At 36.0% G+C, this 21,399-nt stretch overlaps 1 long non-coding RNA gene across 1 annotated transcript; it reads left to right on the forward strand.

Annotated features, from left to right (window-relative positions):
* Positions 1 to 19,404: 19,404 nt before the first annotated feature.
* Positions 19,405 to 21,239, forward strand: LOC107590923 (uncharacterized). Its single transcript, XR_001609840.1, has 3 exons — positions 19,405 to 19,416; positions 20,285 to 20,288; positions 21,140 to 21,239. It is a non-coding gene; the product is annotated as an uncharacterized lncRNA (long non-coding RNA).
* The last annotated feature ends 160 nt before the right edge of the window (positions 21,240 to 21,399 follow it).

Genomic DNA, 21,399 nt, shown 5'->3' on the forward strand with positions numbered 1-21,399 from the left:
TATATATATATATATATATATATATATATATATTACAAAATATTATTACACAAAATAACTGTTCTCTGTGTTAATATATGTGACCATAGACCACAAAACCAGTCATAAGGGTTGATTTTTTGAAATTGAGATTTATACATCATCTGAAACCTGAATAAATAAGCTTTCCATTACACAATATTTGGCCAAGATACAACTATTTGAAAATCTGGATTCTGAAGGTGCAAAAAAAAATCAATATATTAAGAAAATCACCTTTAAAGTTGCCCAAATTAAGTTCTTAGCAATGCATATTATTAATCAAAAATTCAGTTTTTATATATTTATGGTAGGACATTTACAAATAATATATTTATGGTAGGAAATTTACAAAATATCTTCATGGAACATGATCTTTACTTAATATCCTAATGATTTTTGGCATAAAAGAAAAATTTTATAATTTTGACCCATACAATGTATTTTTGGCTATTGCTACAAATGTTCCCATGCTAGTTATGACTAGTTTTGTGGTCCAGGGTCACATATTTGAAAACTTAATTTATTCCTGTTATGGCAAAGCTCAATTTTCATCAGCCATTGCTCCAGTCTTCAGTGTCACATGATCCTTCAGAAATCATTCTAATATGCTGATTTAGTGCTTAAGAAACATTTCTTATAATTATTAATGTTGAAAACTGCTGTGCTGCTTAGTATTTTGTGGAATCCATGATACATTTTATTTAGGATTCTTTGAATAGAAAGTTCAAAGAATAGCACTTATTTGCAATATAAATCTTGTCTATTAATGGGTGAACTTTAAGAACATGTAGCCAGTATGTCACACTAAAATTAAAATAAATTGTTTTGCTTTGAGAGAAAGAAGCCTGTCATAGGACTGAGATTTCCCTGCACAATGCACATAACATTTTTTGATTGGAATTGATTGATTGACAGATTCACCCTATTTTAATAAAATGTCTGTAGTCTCACGTAACTGTGTTTATTAGGTCTATCACACAGGTTTAGTTAAAATACAGCAGAATTTAAAACTAGGTTCCCAGCAACGTGATTTGATTTACCTTGTGATAGTCAGGGATTTCCTTGTAAGGAGTCCAAGGTTAACAGTTTGATTTAATTAGTCAATACATCCTATTTATTCCCACTCCACAGTCAACACCAGTGTTTCAGTTAAAGTAAAACAGAACTGGCATTGGCAAAACTATTACATTGACAGAAATGACATTCTAGTAGTTGTACTTAAAAAAGGACATTACATCTATAGATATGAATCTGTTTCAGGTATACTGTATTTGCATTCAGATGTTGTGAGATTAAATAACTGCACATGACATGGTCAAAATGCAGCACACAATGCATGTTTTGTGTGTTTTGGCTATTAGACTAAGCATTAGCGGTCGATGACAGCCTAGGACAATGACCTTTTATTTCTGTAACAAACATTTGAGTCAAGGGGATTTAGCTATATTTAACTTTGTGTGTGTCAAAAGCCAGCGACGGCTGAACTGCTGACAGCCAAGTTAAGAACAATCAATGTTCTGCAGTGCTGCAGATGGGGATGAAGAGAGAAAACGAGAGAGAGAGAGAGAAGGAGGGGGTCTCCCTGATTCACTCAGTCTCTCTCTCTCACACACAATCTCTCCACCTCTCTGTCCTTTGTCCAGCAGTGTCAGTCCTATGGAACGGCAGGACTATGGGGTTGGATAACACTTTCCCAGGGCGCATGAGCTGGCAGGTTGCCACCATGTGTGTGTGTATGCGTGGGTGAAAGCAAGGGAGGGGGTTACAGATAGTGTCTATGAACCTGTGTGAGTGTTTGTGCTCTGGAGGGACGGGGGCTGTGTGAGGACAGCGCGCTGCAAAACTCTTGACACACTTCCCAGCAAATACCAACACACAGTGGAAGAGACAGGAGACCATGTTCTGTCTGAGAGGTAAGTGTCAGACCTTCAAAACTGAAAGAAGAAAGACAAAGAACAGCTAGGAGACATACGTAAGTTATTGCAGTTTCAGAGTGTAAGAGTTCCCTGATTGAAAACAAAGGGAGGGGATCGAGCTCAGCTGTTAGTTAAACGTCCTGCTCAGTTTCAAAGCGCTGCTCTCTCCTCCGGTTCCTTTGTTTTCTTGCTAGGAAGTGCGGCTCGCAGGCTGCCGAGTGGGAATCTGTCAGAAAAGTTACGGTTACCGTGCCAGAGTTTTGAGGTGATGAGAGCGAGGTTGTTTATAAGGAAGGAGGAAACTTTTATCTGATCTGTCTTTTATATGAACTCTAGCGAGCTGTGATTCCATGGCAAATTTCTCTTTAGCAATGCAAGTTTGAGTTGCAAGTGTTGCAGCTTTGTCATTCTTTGTGGTTTTGGCTCTGTGCTGGCATTTTGTGTTCCTCATCTGCTCTTTAAATAGTGTATGACATTCTTTGTGTTTAGTTTAAAGGGATAGTTCAGTCAGACATAGAAATGAATCATCATTTATTCATTATTGGCATTACAAACCTGTATGTGAAAAATACATTTAGAAGAATGTGCAGGCTGCTCTTTTCTGTGTAGTTATAATGAATGAGGACTGAAGCGTTCAAGCTTCAATAGAAGTGTTTTTATGGTGTTTTTGTCAGTTTGGATCTTGACATCCCATTCTCCTTTATGTTTATCATATGAAAAATAATGGAAAAGTATATTCTTCAAAAATTCACCATTTGTATTAATGTAAAGAAAGTTATATGGAGGTTTGGAACAACAAAAGTACTTTTTTATTTTGGTGTGCCCTATCGCTCTATGATTCATGAATATAGTAGCTTTTTGTTTTGCAATGTTGTGTGTTTGTCCAAGTGTGTGTTTCTTTTGGATGGATGATCTGTTCTTGTTCACCCTTTTTTCTCTCTCTTTTCTGTTTACTTGTCTGTTATTTTGTGACTTTGTGTTATCCAGTGTATTTTTCATGTCAAGCATAAATAATCTGCTCAGCATGGTGACCTGATTTTTTTTTTCTTTTTTGACACCGGTCACCTCTTTTATTCACCAGTGACCTGAAGGTCATGTTATGAAAAGTCAGATTGGTATTTTGTGCTTTTTGTCATGACTGGTTAGTGCCAATGATTTTCAAAGTGAAAGTCTTCAAAGTTACTTTTTCTGACCTTTTTCTTTTCTGTTTTGATAGTAGGGTAAAATAAAAAATAGCCTAAAATGGTTATTTTTTTCAACAATTGTAAAGTTATGCATAGGGGGCTAGTTATCATACCATCTGTAAGGTTTTAAATCACATTAATTTTTTTATTAATTTAACAGTGATTTGCTGTAGCATCTTGGTTTCAAACCGACAGACAGTAGTTAAAAATTTTAAGTAGTTTTGGTTGGCAATTTTGGCATTTTTACCCTTTTAAGTTTGAACCCGTTTAAGTGGTGTCATTTTTCATGCGTCACATTTCACACATTATAATTTAATTTAATTTAATTTTAATTTATTCGTTACAATATGTTTATCAAAACAATGGTTAGTTTTGTTTTGTTTTTATTTTTTTATTAATTTAACAGAGATTTGCTGTAGCATCTTGGTTTCAAACCGACAGACAGTAGTTAAAAATTTTAAGTAGTTTTGGTTGGCAATTTTGGCAATTTTACCCTTTTAAGTTTGAACCCGTTTAAGTGGTGTCATTTTTCATGCGTCACATTTCACACATTATAATTTAATTTTAATTTATTCGTTACAATATGTTTATCAAAACAATGGTTAGTTTTGTTTTGTTTTTCAAATTTTACATTTTTGCTGTTCCTCTAAATTTAGTTTGTTCCATTATTCATAGTTTTTATGATTTAAAAAACAATAAAGTCAAGAATAATGGCAAGTTTGTGACAACTCCTACAGTGCTAATGGGGCATGTTGTCACAAAACAGAAAGTGTGCATTAAATTAACTATCTTTTAACTGTGGCCTTGAGACTTGAGAAAAATTGTGACAACTAGCCCCAATCTCCCTACTAAACTTCATAAACATACTTTTATTTTATTAAAACTATTATATTTGCTGGCTAGTTTGGTTGAATAGTGCATTTTCTTTCAGTATTTTCCCCACTTAATAGATTGAAATAGATATGTAACAGATCAGATCCACTAAACTGCATGCAATCTGGCCTAAAGCATACTTTATTGTTCTGTGAACAGTATTGTTTACAAAAATCTGCCTTTTGCAGCAGCACCATGAACTTGGATGCAGTCAGCCTGTAGCTGAGGGTTCTCTGCGGGTTGAGACAGGCTCATGTTTTAAAGTCAAGCTCCAAAACAAGTGCGTTCATATCACTCATATCAACACCAGCAGCGCTCCTCCTCTTCGCTCAAAAACCCTTGTGGATTTTTCTTTTTCAGCTAATTGTACACCAACACACTGCACACCAGCCTCCAAGTAAGTGCATCTGCTCTCATAAAGTAAAGTTGCTTTATGGACTGACTCCTGTTGTCAGAGGTGTAATCACCGGGTGCAAATGTATGCGGTGACCCACAACCCACAGGCTTCTCTAAAAGTGTCACATGATGGAGAGACAGTTTAGCGGCTCCCTCATGAGCAGCTAAAAGGGCATTCTGTTAGTCAGCTGCTCTTCAGGTCTTGAATCAAATCAGCGTCCCTCTGTGACTTAAATGAGAAGTGGAGACAACTCTCGTGGGAGGCTGGGACTGGTATTTCGTGGAGTGTAATTCACTTTAAAAGTCTGAAAGTGCTCTTCTGTGTAAGATTTTTTTTAAAATAAATGAAGCTTCCTTGACCTAGATAAAGGTACCTGCCTCCTCTCTCTCCATTTTACTGTTTTCCAGAAGAGCCAGAGCAGCTGATTGGACGTAATCCAATTATTGTCTTGCTCCTTTTGCGATCCAACCCATAGGACCAATCATCCCAACATATCTGTTCAAGTAGGAGGACTTTGTCTTGTTCTTGCTTGCTTTGGACTGAAGATGCAGAAGATGGAGTCTTATGGGCGTCTCCGCTGTCACGATGATCATTTTTCCAAATCTCTGAGTGATTATCCAGGCTTAATTGTTAAAACACCTGGATTTGAATCTCATGCGAGCATGAATGTCTCATTATGCACTTTTTCCCATTTCATACGAGGCATTCACGGTTCCTGTGACAGTTATGAATCGTGGACATTAGCCAGGGTTGGCCTGGAGCCTTAAGAATGATGGCCATTCCAGATATGTCAGCCGCTAGGCGTGTGCGGAGCCGACCCTCCCTACCACATTAGTGGAATTCTGAGTCTGATCCCTGGAACATTGGTGGAGACCATCGAGTTTGGCATGCACATATTTTCAGGGTTGAGATTATAGTTAAAGAACGGTCATTCTTCATTTCAGAAAAGCCATAGGGGACGATTCCAAGATGGAACCGTTCAAGGAAGTTAATGATTTTATTGTTGAATCAAAGTCTCAGGATGTTACTGCATTCTTTAAAACACTGTGGAAAGAATGAGGGACAAAACATTGAGAGATTGACAGATGGGAGGATTTGGAAATGTAGTCCAAAAGCATCCCCTAAAGTTGAAAATGGTTTCCTCCTCCAAGATGCTTCTTCGTAGGAGTGTGTGATAAAGAGCATCTGTAAAATTTGTTTTATGGGCTGCATGTTTGCACTGTACAAATGTCTTTTGTAATCAAGTTATTTATTGCTTAAAAGAATTATATGGTGCACTAGCACTACTGTGTAGTTACAACATTGAAAGTTCACATCAAATATTTTACAATGCTTAAATTTACTAACAATAATCTACGTATTTATGTATATAGCAGTCTAGCTGGGAACACTGGTGGTCTGAATACTGGAATACTGAGGGAAGGTCATTAACAGCTTTAAGTTGGCATTCCAATAATCCATATTGGACATGGATGTATACAGTAGATAGCTCTATATATACAAGTGAAGTGGAATCTGGAGCATGTACATTTGTGCACGTCCTCCTTGTGCTGTAATGACAGCAGCTTTTATGCTGTAATGAACTCCACAAGTTTGTGTAAAACCTGATTTGAGATTAGGGATGTTCCAGTTTTTTAATTCTGGCCTATAGGATAAGCCGATCATATTTTTATGTTATGGTCGATATTAAAATGTTGTAGTATTTGGCAAAATAAATTAAAACTAAGACACTAAAAACTAGAATTAGTTGCTTTGAAATGCTACTGCAGATGTGAATTTAGGCATCACACCATTATTATTTACAGTATAAATATGGATATTCATTTTGAGGTGTACTATTTAAGGGTAATTAAATTATTAGTGTTTTAAACAGAGGTAATCTAAAAAAAATAAGAAATTTGGAAGAAAGTGGGATTCTATCAGGTTTCTAATTTGGTTTGGCTTTCTCATTCTCTCGCTCTTATTCATAACGAACTAAAAAAAAAAAGAATAAACATGCCGTTTCGTATTTCTTCTATCACAAAAAGTGCTACATTTGTGAAACCTCAGTATCTCTTAGCTTAACAAATTTGCACTGCATCTCCACAAATGCATTATGGCTCATTCAATTAAGTGGATCCAGATGCTTTGCAGACCAGTGAGCAATGACCACACGAACACATACTTTACTGCTTGCAACAAAATATGTTTCTGGGAAAACTGAATTTTCTGCTCCACGATAAACCCTCAAAGTGGCCACATCACTGCGTAAACTTCAACTCATTTAGGTTAACATAGAGCACAGAACGGACATACATTCAACACTTGCTGCCAGGCATGTTAAATGATAAGCTTAGATTTATGTGGACGTGAAAGTATATCTGTGAAAAGCTCTCTTTGGGCCACAGGGTGGTTGTATGTAAGTTTAAGCAATTGGCAGGACAGCTTCTGGTTGCTGGAATTCTCATCTGGTCCAGTTCCTGCCGTTGGCGATCATCCAAAGAATTGAGCTCAAGGTGGAGTTTAATCTGATCTGATCACGATGAAATGGACGATTATATTATATCCAGCTTGTCTATGCAAACATAAAGTGCTGAAATACAATTTAGGAGTGTGTTGTTGATCTATTTGGGTGAGGGATCTCTTTTAGGGGAAGTCGTGGCCTAATGGTTAGCGAGTCGGACTCGTAACCCAAAGGTTGTGGGTTCGAGTCTCGTACCGGCAGGGATTGTAGGTGGGGGGAGTGAATGTACAGCACTCTCTCCCACCTTCAATACCACGACTGAGGTGCCCTTGAGCAAGGCACCGAACCCCCAACTGCTCCCCGGGCGCCGCAGCATAAATGGCTGTCCAATGCTCCGGGGGTGTGTTCACGGTGTGTGTGCACTAAGGGTGGGTTAAATGCAGAGCACTAATTCCTAGTATGGGTAACCATACTTGGCCACATGTCACGTCACTTTTTTTGTTTGTTTTTCCAGCCCCAGATTTATGTCACCCATCCTGAACCTCAACACATTATCTGGACTTAGACAGTTACATTTGCTGGAGATAACCGAGTACAATACTCTTTCTGACCTGTTGGTCATATCGTATTTCTCTCCCTCTCTAATTCTTAGTTTCTACTCTTCTTATGGTCACAAACAGCTGTGTAAGTGACTCAAGATGGTTTAAGAAGATATGTTAAGACTAATTGTAACACTGGGGCCTGATTTTAACACTTTTTTGCTTTAATGGCTCAGTCATGTGTTGATTTGTATTTGTTTATTTAGTAGCTATTTAATTATTTATTAGCTATATATTTAGCTATTTGCTTACTTTATCTCAAACTTTGATCTAGAGCCAGATTTACTTTTTTCCGTTAAAATAGTACTGTCAGGCTAAAGACGCGAAGTGAAGAATTAGCTCTGAAAAGGCGTGTACAGTTATTTTTGAGCCTGACCTTATTGAATATGCATTTGTAGAAGTTTCCCTTTTAGACGCAAAATGTATAGGAAAAGCAGGCGGTAATTTGCGGTGCTCTTGGTAGATTGCACTGGTCATTATGGAAATGATCTATCTGGGTGTGTGTTCTTTAATGTGCGCTTTGTCAGTAAATCACCCGCAAAATTGACCCCTCCCATCTGCTCTTTTATGGAATTGCGCTTTAACGCTAATTTGCCCTGTTTAGTAAATCTGGCCCATAGTTTTTTTTTCACATCTATATGCTGCAAGTTAAAGTTGTTTTGAAATCTACAATTTATCCCTAAATCATGTAAATTACATGGCACAAAGAGTGCTATAGTTACAACCAGTGTTGGGGGTAACTCATTACAAGTAACGCGAGTTACGTAATCAGATTACTTTTTTCAAGTAACTAGTAAAGTAACGCATTACTTTTTAATTTACAAGAGAACATCTTAGTTACTTTTTCAAATAAGTAATGCAAGTTACTTTTTTTCCCAATTTATTGACTGACAGCTCTCCTGTCCCCATGTTGAGAGAAATCAGAAGATATTACTGTAGTTCTAAAATAAATATGAATATGCATTAATTCATCTCACTCACAAAAAAAAACAGATTCAGTAAAGGAATAAAAATAATGCAACTCAGAATATGACGCAAACCTGCAATAATTAAATGTTAAACAACACAAATATCCTTTCTGTATTTAATCCCATTCTATTAAGCAATGTCTTTGCTTCTGACCTTCGATGATCCAGTTCAACCATAATAATAAGCAAAAAGTGTTGAAATTTCTTCTTCTGCATTCTACTGTACGGACGTAAATGTACTTTCCCTTCAGCCTGAGGCTTATTCATTTCACTTTTGGTGTGCAAAGGCTTTTATATTTTCCAAAAATATAACTTTTTTTATTTTAAAAACAAACAAGCAAACCCTGTCCAGATTTTAAATGTAACACAAAAGTAACGTAACACATTACTTTCCATAAAAAGTAACTAAGTACCGTAATTAGTTACTTTTTTATGGAGTAATGCAATATTGTAATGCATTACTTTTAAAAGTAACTTTCCCCAACACTGGTTACAACACACCCACAGGGGTTGCAACACAAATTTAATTGCATTTATTTTTATTTAGTGAGATTGTTTTCAAAAAATAGTATTTTCAAAATGTATTTAATTTTTTATTTATTTTTTATTAAATTAATACATTGATACTTTTTATACCAACCTCCATCAAATAATTCGACTTGATTTTACGCATTTTATTAAAAAAATATATAAAAAAGGTTAATAGAATTATTGGACAAATGCGTAAAATATAGACTAACAATAAAATAAAATAAAAAATAAGACAGTGCATGTGCAAATGCTTTGTGTAAAATATTGTCCTGGACACCGTCCCATTTAAGAAAAAATATATAGTTCTAAAAGAGATCAAAGGGAACAGTAGTGTTACAACTCTTCTCATCTGCTCAGCCATTCTCAACCACATACCTTTTGTAAGCATTTAGGTAAAAATTATAATTGTACCACCTTTAGTTCAGTGTTATTGTTCACCCTTTCCCAGGTGACCATCTGTAGTGCAAAGCCTGCCTTCAGCAGCACTTGGATGTAAAGGGATAATCCTGGTTTACAGATTAGACAAGCAGGCTAACTTGCGTATTCCCTCAGTCTAAAGCTTTAGGTAGTTAGCGAAAGGACAACAACATACTAGATGTGTTTTCACTGATTCGTGTTTGACATTTTGTCTATGGAGAACCCAGATTTTCTCTTGTAGAATATTGTCCAACTCTGGCTGGTATCTAATGTTTGTGGAGCTTTCTCTGGACGGCTAGTTGTCTTGGTTCTGTGGAGATAAAAAGGAAAAGGGCGGATGTGGGAAACTGTGGTTGAACGTCCCAACCTGGACTGAAGTTGAGATACTTCTGTCAAGCACAGGATGATTGCATACGTAGACTGCCTCTCTACCGAACCAGCTGGGAAATGCTGGAATAGGACCTACTATGAGGACGAAGATGAACTTCTTCCTCTTTATACTCGCAAACTACACCTCCAGCCCAAGACGGAGGGCAGCCTTCGCCGCAGACTCCTCACCTCCAAAATACATCAGCAGCAAGATGCACTATGGGTGCCAAAACCCTGGGCAGGACCACCAGCTCGAAAGGGCGTCCCACTGCAGGGCCACCCCAACTACACTTTCAGTCCATCCTGCCAAGACTGGAAAGGTAGCGCTTCAAATCTAGTTTGCTCTTGTTCATCAGAAAAACATTTGTTTTGTAGCTTAAGTGCAAAAGCTGGTGCTCAAAGATAGATTTATTCTCTCACTTTATATTTTCTGTTGGCATAACAAAGAATGGCCAGTGGTATTAGCAGGTGTTAAAACTTCAGAGATAGACCCTTGATGGGTTTTGACAAGTTTTTGGTGGCGAAAAGTAGAAGTGCGATGATTAAAGTGTAGTTTAATGTGTTGCCCAGTTTGAAGTCTGGAACGAGGCAGGCCATGACAAGTCTAGTGCGGAGATACACAATAGCAGCAAGTGTTTCTGAACTAAAGAAAGATTTCTTGATAATCTGCTCCATAAAGAGAATGCAGGAATGTTCAATGAGATGTTCTTCAATTTAGGTTTTAGCTGTCTTTAAAGGATATTTCACAGTAAACGTCAAATTTGTCACAATTTTCTTACTCTGATTTCATTACAGACTGGTAAGACTTTCTTTCTTCTGTGGAATAGAAAAGTAAATATGTTGAATAACATACTGACCCAAATCTGATTCTCAAGAAGCCAGTGGGCCAATTTGCTCAGATTAAACCCACTGCATCTGAAGTTAAATCCAGCACTAAATATGTGTACATATTGCATGTAATATTAATCCTTTTTCATATGCAGTCTTAGCACACGCTTGTTTAGAGCAAAGTTTTAGTTTGGGCCTTATATTGAAAGATTGTAGAATGTGTAATGTTGCCTAAGCCTCAAGTTCTTGGCAGACGACATAGCTGATTTCTTAGGGCTGTGTTAAAATCTCATCCCATCCACCAGGCAAGCTGCTCCCTTCACTTACATCAGATGTGCAGACAGATGTCTCTGAACAAAACATATTGACCTACAGTTAATATTCAGTTCTTGATTCGCTTTGGATAATTCTCAAATCATGTTGGAAAACATGTTCTTAAGGTTTTACACAAACTTGTGCATTCACTACGTTCAAGTGCTACTGTCAGTAAAGCAAGAACTATACCAAATATGATTGTACATTTTTCTAAAATCAACTGTCCTAATATGTATTATAATAATGGTTCGTAACTGTGTTTGTAGTCAGTCATTTGGATTCAGCTTCTCTTCAGACGTGTTGGACAGTAGCACATACTTATTTAGTGTGGTGGCCTACAGTCCATACGGTGTGGTAAACACTTCTAATGCGGTCTAATTAATGTAATTACTTTCAAATAGGCTTTGTGCTACACACAGCTGCTCAGGGAAGCACACACACATCTCGCACTCACAAACGTGCACACCTCTTTCTCTATGAATGTCACTACAACGGGTCACTGACCTGCACTTCCTAGTGTTATAATGTTTTTGCCATCAAGTTTCCAAGAGACACTCCCTTCCCCTCTCAAGTGTCAGTTTATGAAATGCTGAGATACTATGTAGCGCCACAAGGGGACACCATTCTTTTTACATTGCAGATTCATTATTTATTTTCAGTTTAAATTAGGGCTGCACGATTATGACAAAAATCATAACTGTCGATTATTCCCTTGAAATTGTAATTGCGATTATTAATCATGATTATCACAATTTACATTGAATGATGTTTATACCATTGTTTTATGCAACTGCATGCGTTATTTTTATATGAAAATAAACAAGCTGAAAACACTCTAACTGAAAAACCTTTAGTGCTTTTCTATAGTATTAAGCCTCAAATGTCAACTAAACATCGGATTGGTTTCTTCTTTAAATAATAAAAAAAGTTAAAATATGAATGGTATTATAATGTTATACTAAAACTAAAATAAAAATAATGGGAAAACCCTTTAAGATAACATGTAGAACGAAAAAAACGCATCTTAAGCATGCAGAATAACATAAGTGGACTTTGAACGATTAATTGCCACTTTGAACGATTACGTAATTGTGGCATCCATAATTGTAATCGCGATTAGAAATTCGATTAATTGGGCAGCCCTAGTTTGAATGTTAAATTTTTTTTTTAAGGAATCTGAGAGGACTCAGACCTCAGTTCACCCAAAAATAAAAATTCTGTCATAATTTACTCGCCCTCATGTTGTGCCAAAACTGTATGACTTACTTTCTTCTGTGGAACACAAATGGAGAAGTTTAGCAGATTGTTCATACTGCTCTCTTCCATACATCAAAGTGAATGGAAACTGAGGCTGTCAAGCTAAAAATAAAATTATAATAATTAACATCCCATTAAAAACTTTCTAATTGGTAAGATTGTTGTATTGTTTTTAAAAAGAAATCTCTTATGCTCATTAAGGCTGAAAAATACATTAAAAACAGTAATATTGTGAAATATTATTACAATTTAAAATGCCAGTTTTCTATTTTAATACAATTTCAAATGTCATTTATTCCTGTGATGGAAAGCTGAATTTCAGCAGTCATTACTCCAGTCTTCAGAGCCACATGATCTTTCAGAAATCATTCTAATATGCTGATTTTCTTCTCAAGAAACATTTATTATTATTATTATCAGTGTTGAAAACAGCTGCTGCACACACACACATACATAGAATTCATAAAACGAACCAGTGACTTAGAAGTGTGTATAATTTCTATAAAATGACTTCAAAAGCAAAACATCTGATATCAAAATCAGATGTTTAGATCAGTCTGGGATGTCTGGGAATAAGTCCAAACACAGTTGTCTCTCATGTCTGCACACGTGGTATCTACAACTCTTTTACAGCACATAAAAATTGTCCACTACAAAACTGTAACAAATTTATGCAATACATATAGCAATTTTGTAAATCAAACATTAACAAAACCATATTTAGTACTCAATAAGATGAGAATAGAAGAGAGTTTCTTAATGCCAGGTTGTAAAAATACCATCCCAAATCCCAATATGAGCTCAGGAGATGCTATAGGGGATCATATTTCTCATTGTGCTGGAACTGGCCCAGTTTTCTGACACAGATATTGGCACACTTTGGAGCCGATGCTGGGACAGACATGTTACAGATCAATATGCCACATATGTTTGAGCAGACACAGTATAAGATTGTTGTATTGTTTTTAAAAAGAAATCTCTTATGCTCATTAAGGCTGAAAAATACATTAAAAACAGTAATATTGTGAAATATTATTACAATTTAAAATGCCAGTTTTCTATTTTAATACAATTTCAAATGTCATTTATTCCTGTGATGGAAAGCTGAATTTCAGCAGTCATTACTCCAGTCTTCAGAGCCACATGATCTTTCAGAAATCATTCTAATATGCTGATTTTCTTCTCAAGAAACATTTATTATTATTATTATCAGTGTTGAAAACAGCTGCTGCACACACACACGTACATAGAATTCATAAAACGAACCAGTGACTTAGAAGTGTGTATAATTTCTATAAAATGACTTCAAAAGCAAAACATCTGATATCAAAATCAGATGTTTAGATCAGTCTGGGATGTCTGGGAATAAGTCCAAACACAGTTGTCTCTCATGTCTGCACACATGGTATCTACAACTCTTTTACAGCACATAAAAATTGTCCACTACAAAACTGTAACAAATTTATGCAATACATATAGCAATTTTGTAAATCAAACATTAACAAAACCATATTTAGTACTCAATAAGATGAGAATAGAAGAGAGTTTCTTAATGCCAGGTTGTAAAAATACCATCCCAAATCCCAATATGAGCTCAGGAGATGCTATAGGGGATCATATTTCTCATTGTGCTGGAACTGGCCCAGTTTTCTGACACAGATATTGGCACACTTTGGAGCCGATGCTGGGACAGACATGTTACAGATCAATATGCCACATATGTTTGAGCAGACACAGTAGAGTGGCTCGCTGCTGTATTATTTATCAGGCCTGTGCCTGGGTGGGACTCGAGTGATATTTTAATGCTCCGCACTTAGAAATCTGAATGTCTGTTCCTCCTTACTGTTTTCCAGTGAAAGAGAGAGATATTGTTCATTTGTGAATCATAGAAAGAAAATTCAGTGTCTATCTAAAGTGATGAATATTCCAATCTGTCTTTATGTGTCCTGGTAATATAATTTGAAAACGTGAGTGTTATCTATCAAGAAATCATAAAAACATATAAATAAAATTAAGTTACTGAAGTTTTGTTTGTGTTTAGAAAATGTCCAAATGTTCAAACACTGCATTGAATTAAAGAATTTATTTATTTACAAAAACTCTTACTGACCTAAACATCTCAATCTAAACTGTAAATGTACTATTAAATGTAACTTTAAAAATGCAAAACACATAATAAGTAAGCTGTGGTTAAATTGATTTTTCGATGGTCTTGTTTTCATATGCTTAAAATGAAATAATTCAAAACACTGTAATAGCAACACCCTGGCAATCTCCCAGAATACCATAGCAACTGCAGAGCAACACCTTAGAAACCAGCCAGAGTGCCCTAGCAACCATGAAAAAAAAACATCTCTATCCAATCAAGTATCTGATAAAAAGTGCATCCTTACATAAATGTGAGGTAATGACCAGTCTGTCTTGCTTGAATATAGGTGAAGGTGTTTATGTGCATGTTGTGTGTGTAGTTAGGCTTTTATTACAGCTGGTCTGCTTTGTGCTGACACAAGAACTTTCTTCACATTCTGAGCCAATGTCCTGATCTCATTGGCTTACAGCTAGAGCTGAACCTGTGGCTCTGCAGTGGCTGAGGTGATGCTGACCTTCTTGCTATCAAATGATCCCAGAAACCATCTTTGCTTAGTTCAGTAGATGACACATAACATCGTCTTCTTTGACCAACACAGCAAATGTTTGAATCTGTAAGCCAGTTCACATATGTCTTTCAATTTAAACTAAGAAGCATTTGCACATCAAGTGCCCTTGAAAATCAGCCGTTCCTCTTCACATGCTCCACTCAGGCAATATTGTGTGTGGGTCTTGTTGATTTAGAATTGAGCCAAGATGTAGAGCCCTTGATGGATTATATCACCAAATTCAAACACAGCTACCCTAGTAACCATAACCAGGTCATGTAAGTGTCAGGCACAAGGGCTTTTGTTGTGTGTAATAAGCCGAGAAAGAGCTCCAGTCTCATACAGACTCCGATTCTCTTGCATATCCATGTTTATTTCATGTCCATGCAAGCTCTGTCTTACCATACAATCTTTTTAATGTTGTGATTTTATTGCTATGCGTACTTAGTAATTATCATGAATTCTAGTAGTCAGCAGTATTGTCTTATTGCCTTTATTTTGATGGTCATAAATAGTCACCCACCCAGTAGTAAAGCAATAAGTTAAGAGAGACTGTTTGTTACACTGCCTTAGGAGAATTATTGCGTTCATAAAATGGTCGAAATGTATTAATGATGATAATCACTTTTTCCACCAAGTAATATAGTTCATTAGCTTAACTACAGGCTGTTTATGAAGCAATGTAGCAACTTGAATGTTCACCACAAGCTTAAATATATCAGCTATTTTACAGTTTACAGGCGAAACAGTAAATTTAAATGTACTGGAGAAAGGAGAAAGCACTTTAAATTGTAAAATACACTTGATTTGCCTGAGTGCTACATGCTTACTATGGCTGTTGCTATGCACTTGCTAAGGTGCTGTGGTTGCAAGGGTGTTGCTAGCAGGGTCAGAAAATTACATTTTCCATTAAGGGGCACTTTTTACATTTGTGAGGGCAGTTTTTATCACCACCTTAATGTCTTAAATGTCAAATACTTACATTTATCCAAATACTTCAATCAATCAGAATACTTTAAACTGTTGCCAATAACAATTGACTGTTTAAAATTGTATCTTATTTAAAAACAGGAGCTAATAGGGCTGCAATATTATGACAAAAATTGTTATTGTCGATTATTGCTCTTGATATTGCAATAAAGATTATTAACGTCAAGTAATAGAATACATAAAAAAAAATTATTTCGCTCATATATTCTGGCTCTGGCTTCACAGACAAACATTGGTCGGTCCAAGACATTAGTCTAGTCTAGCGCAAGTTGTGCAAAAACTCCCATTATAATCACTGAAGCTACAGAATGAATCTTTTATTTACATTGTATTTGCACAGCATGGTTTCATGAGTGCAAAGAAATCAATCAGTGAGCGCTCACACTCAACAACTTGTTTACAGTGCTGACTAATCTGAATGCCTCTGATTGGCCGTTGCATTCCTAAGCTCAACGGAAACGTGTGTCACTGGTTATAAGGCTCAACGCTGCAAAAAACAATGCGTAAAAAGCAATCTGATGCAGTGTGAGTGAATCAAAATGTAATTCCTCGAATAGACACTTAATTCATTTTCACCTTTCATTTTAATGGCGACAGCCGTAATCGATTGTTCAATTGTGCAGGGGCAATTTTTAAGCAGTTGCTTCTGGTTTAGGGTAAAAGGGCCTGCCCACAATTTAGTATGCTGTTCTTGTCCCTACACTGCCCCCAAAAAAGTCTGTCTTACTTAGTATTTTATCTTGTTTTCCATTAGAAATGTCTGAACATTCTTAAATCAAGATACATTCACATTTAAGATACATTTAGAAGCAAAATGTCTTAAGATATTACGTTTTGTTTTCTGAAAAATCTATCAAATTTAATTGAGTTTATGCTTGAAAAAAAATCTGCCACTGAGGTTGGAAAAATAAACTTAATTCAAATGGAAAACTAGATTATTTTTCTGACCACACTGACAATACTTAACTTAATTTAAAAAAACAAGACCTAATTTCTTAAGTCATTTTGCTTCTCAAGTAAATGTATCTTGATTTAAGAATGTTTATATATAGTAATAGTACACATCTCAATAAACCGCATGATTGAGGTGCAGTATCATTAATGCTCGCTAGTCTGTTAGTTGTTTATAACAAGTGGGAATTATAATTATGAATTATATTTTTTCTTTATATAGTTTTTTTTTCTATTATGTCCATCTGTGCATCGTAGATGACATGGATGACATCATACAGTGATAGCTCATTCTTAAAACCTGTTTCGGGAAGTATCTGGATTACAATATAATCTGTGGGTATAGCATTTTTACATTGTGATCAATACATATTGGCTGCTCCTTTGATTTATATTTGTAATTCTGTCCAGTTGTCCTGCATGTTTGTTTTCACCAGCGATATGTGGGTAGAGGTTGTTAACCTGGAGACTGCAGACACTGGACTGAGTGGGTCCATTGTGTGAACCGTAGCATGCAGGACGAATGATAAGGGCTGTTGTGCAGGTGTGGGCAGGCCTCACGTGACTCGCTCACTCACTGAAGTACCCTCTCTTTCCTCTACTGTTGCTAGGGGACTCTTTTTTGGATTCTCTCTAATCAGCCATGTTTTTGCTCACTATGAAGGGAACGTTGTCAGTGTGATGACTGCTTTGATTAAAGATGATAGAACATCCTAACCTTTTCAGCTACTATTATCTCTCTTATGAATATATGAATATGAGAGTGATTGCAGTGAATATTTATTTGCATTTGTTAAGGCTGTTTAATCAGAGAAAAGGGGAATAAACATCAAGATGGAAAATTCTGATTCAAGATTGAATAGTTATTGCTAATGAAACCTTTCTGACTTAAAAATACTAAAGGTATTGCTCTGCTGATCTTTATTGCAAAAAACACATATGCAAAAGTACCATGGCGCAAATGGATTTAAAATAAGGATGCACCAAAATTTAACATTTTGTGTTTTTCTTATCTTTCATTTGAGCACCCAGCCAGGACTGCCACTTAAAAAAAAATTACGCACATTTGAACTAGTTTTTTGTAGCTTATATATTATACATACAGAGCAAAGCCTGTCTACAAACCCATTCCTCATTAAAGTTCAAGTGCTTTCTTCCTTTTCCTTCCTGTCATTTGTGGTATACTATGTTTTTCTGTCTGTCTGGCATTTTCACACAGTGACACACACTAGCTAAGACGTCTTTTATGGGAGTCCACACACTGCTGGAGTTTTGTTCACAATCCCCATTCTGTCTCATTATGGTCCTATTCATTTCCATTGTATCAGCACGAATGCAGAATTAAAATCCCAACTGGACCATGGTTTGTATATCGATGCAAGTCATTAAGAGTTGTTTATTCTATAGGTATGCAATTTGCCATATGTTCTTCTGGTATGCAGTGAGTGAAAAGCAATATCGGTTTATGTGAAGTATATTAATTTAGCTGTTGTTCATCTCCTCAGGCTAGTGTTTAATGGGCATTTATGTTGGCCCTCCAGCTGCTTTACATGGACAAGTGTCTTCTTCAGTTAATTGGATTCTCTCTAATCAGCCATGTTTTTGCTCACTATGAAAGGAACGTTGTCAGTGTGATGACTGCTTTGATTAAAGGTGATAGAACATCCTAACCTTTTCAGCTACTATTATCTCTCTTATGAATATATGAATAAGAGAGTGATTGCAGTGAATATTTATTTGCATTTGGTAAGGCTGTTTAATCAGAGAAAAAAGGGAATAAACATCAAGATGGAAAATTCTGATTCAAGATTGAATAGTTATTGCTAATGAAACCTTTCTGACTTAAAAATACTAAAGGTATTGCTCTGCTGATCTTCATTGCAAAAAACACATATGCAAAAGTATCATGCCGCAAATGGATTTTAAATAAGGATGCACCAAAATGTAAAATTTTGTGTTTTTCTTATCTTTCATTTGAGCACCCAGCCAGGACTGCCACTTAAAAAAAATAAAAAATTACGCACATTTGAACTAGTTTTTTGTAGCTTATATATTATACATACAGAGCAAAGCCTGTCTACAAACCCATTCCTCATTAAAGTTCAAGTGCTTTCTTCCTTTTCCTTCCTGTCTTTTGTGGTATACTATGTTTTTCTGTCTGTCTGGCATTTTCACACAGTGACACACAATAGCTAAGACGTCTTTTATGGGAGTCCACACACTGCTGGAGTTTTGTTCACAATCCCCATTCTGTCTCATTATGGTCCTATTCATTTCCATTGTATCAGCACGAATGCAGAATTAAAATCCCAACTGGACCATGGTTTGTATATCGATGCAAGTCATTAAGAGTTGTTTATTCTATAGGTATGCAATTTGCCATATGTTCTTCTGGTATGCAGTGAGTGAAAAGCAATATCGGTTTATGTGAAGTATATTAATTTAGCTGTTGTTCATCTCCTCAGGCTAGTGTTTAATGGGCATTTATGTTGGCCCTCCAGCTGCTTTACATGGACAAGTGTCTTCTTCAGTTAATGTCTTGTCTGGGACATGGGGAGGAGGAGTGCTAGAGTTTGTGTGTGTGTATATGAGTATGTGTGTTTCAGGACTGGTTGTGCTGTAAACCACTAAACACAATAGGATCATCAGGCAGAAAGTTTTTAGCATTTTAGGGGGCTGTACCCCAATCTCATTATGAGGGTGCCCTTTAGCTGAGCCAGGGTAAGCCAACGGAATACACAACATCAACCAGGAAAAAAACAAGCAAAGCGGATCAGTAGTTACCATGTAGGGAACTGAGATGAGTTTTTAATTTTTTTTCTATATTGGAGCCAAATTAGGGCTTGCAAATTTTTTAAATCCCTGGTAGCCCTTCGGGCAGGCATTCTTCAGATTTTGGTAGCCCAAAATGAATTTAACTAGCCTGAATAACACAAAAACTTCAGTGAATGTATTTTTGCTTCAAATAACAAGTCAAGAGAGTAGGGTGCAACGGATCACAAATCTCATGGTTCAAATCATATGTGACCCTGGACCACAAAACCAGTCATAAGGGTCCATTTTTAGAAAATTTGATTAATACATCATCTGAAAGCTGAATAAATAAGATTTCCATTGATGTATGGTTTGTTAGGATAGGACAATATTTGGCCGAGATACAACTATTTGAACATCTGGAATCTGAGGGTGAAAAAAAATCAAAATATTGAGAAAATCGCCTTTAAAGTTGTCCAAATAAAGTTCTTAGCAATGCATATTACTAATCACAAATTAAGTTTTAATATATTTACAGTAGGAAATATACAAAATATTTTCATGGAACATGATCTTTCCTTAATATCCTAATGATTTTTGGCATAAAATAAAAATCAATAATTTTGACCCATACAATGTATTTTTTGCTCTTGCTACAAATATACCCCAGTGACTTAAGACTGGTTTTGTAGTCCAGGGTCACATATTACAGGTTTTGAGTCACAGATCGGTCCTTTTTGGATTTTTAAAAAATTATTATTTAAATAACACTTTAAGTACTTCTTCGATACCAAACATGACTAGCATAACAAATAAAGGTCAAACATTATTAAAGAAAAGTGAAGCGTCAATAATAAAATAAGAACAAATAAACAAATTGCAAGATAAAAATAGTAAAGCTGCAGGTAAAGTAAGGTCTAAAATTAGTTTTCAAGCACATAAATGTAATAAATAAGTGTAAAACAACACTGCACAGTGTTCACATAAATTAAGTACAGATTAATCTTTGTTAAAGTTGTGTTGTGTTTGTTTGTTATTTACATTAATGACAGAGAGCAGCAGGTATAGGCTGCTGTCCCTTTAAGACCGGAAGCACAGATCCAATATAATGATACGCATGCAATTTCTTTCTTCACTGTATACGTTCACTTAAGACACAACCGACTATTTAAGAGAATCTTTGCAGAGAAGGGTATTGTGAGATAATTTTTTGTGTATGCGAAAGATGCAATTCTGTGTTTACACAAATGCCTCAAATAATAGTGCGCGAGTACCGAATTGAGTTCTGTTTAGCCTCTTCATGCACTTGAATGTTTAAACTGGCTTATTTACAGCACATTACATTAAGAATTATTTTTGTAGTTTTGTTAAGAGTTTATTTTGTACTGTTTATTATGTAGTTGAGATCAATAACTGGATTGCATTTATGCTGCCTCTAAAAGACTGAAGGGTGTTAATTCATCTGTGCATTAAAAAAATACCTCATAATTTTTGATCAGAATGTCATAACTCAAACTTCTGGTGAAACAACAGACTTCTTTCTCCCTGGTGATGTATGCCAGACTTCTCCAGTTATTTAGCCCCAACCCTTTCTTACAGGTCGACAAGCTTGCATTTAGATCTGTCAACATGGGTGGATAGAACTAATTCCATGCCCTACAATCCCCCCCCCCCCCCCCCCCCCTTTTAGGAAGAGATCTTGCTGTGAAGACCATGACTATTGGACATACTGTGGAGAAGTGAGACTGATTCTATGAGCAGTCTTTTAATAAGTCATTTAGAACCTTAAACTGTCTGACAGTATTTTCCTGCTTTTTTGATTATCTGTTTCGCTCAGATGTTTCATCATGACTTTAAATACACCATTTTCAATAACTAGAATTTGTGAGAGGAACCAACACCAGAATCATGAAATTCCTTACGCTACAGATGAAATATACACAAAGCTGC

Source organism: Sinocyclocheilus grahami, unplaced genomic scaffold (assembly GCF_001515645.1).
Source record: "Sinocyclocheilus grahami isolate Dianchi unplaced genomic scaffold, SAMN03320097.WGS_v1.1 scaffold134.1, whole genome shotgun sequence".
NCBI lineage: Eukaryota > Metazoa > Chordata > Actinopteri > Cypriniformes > Cyprinidae > Sinocyclocheilus > Sinocyclocheilus grahami.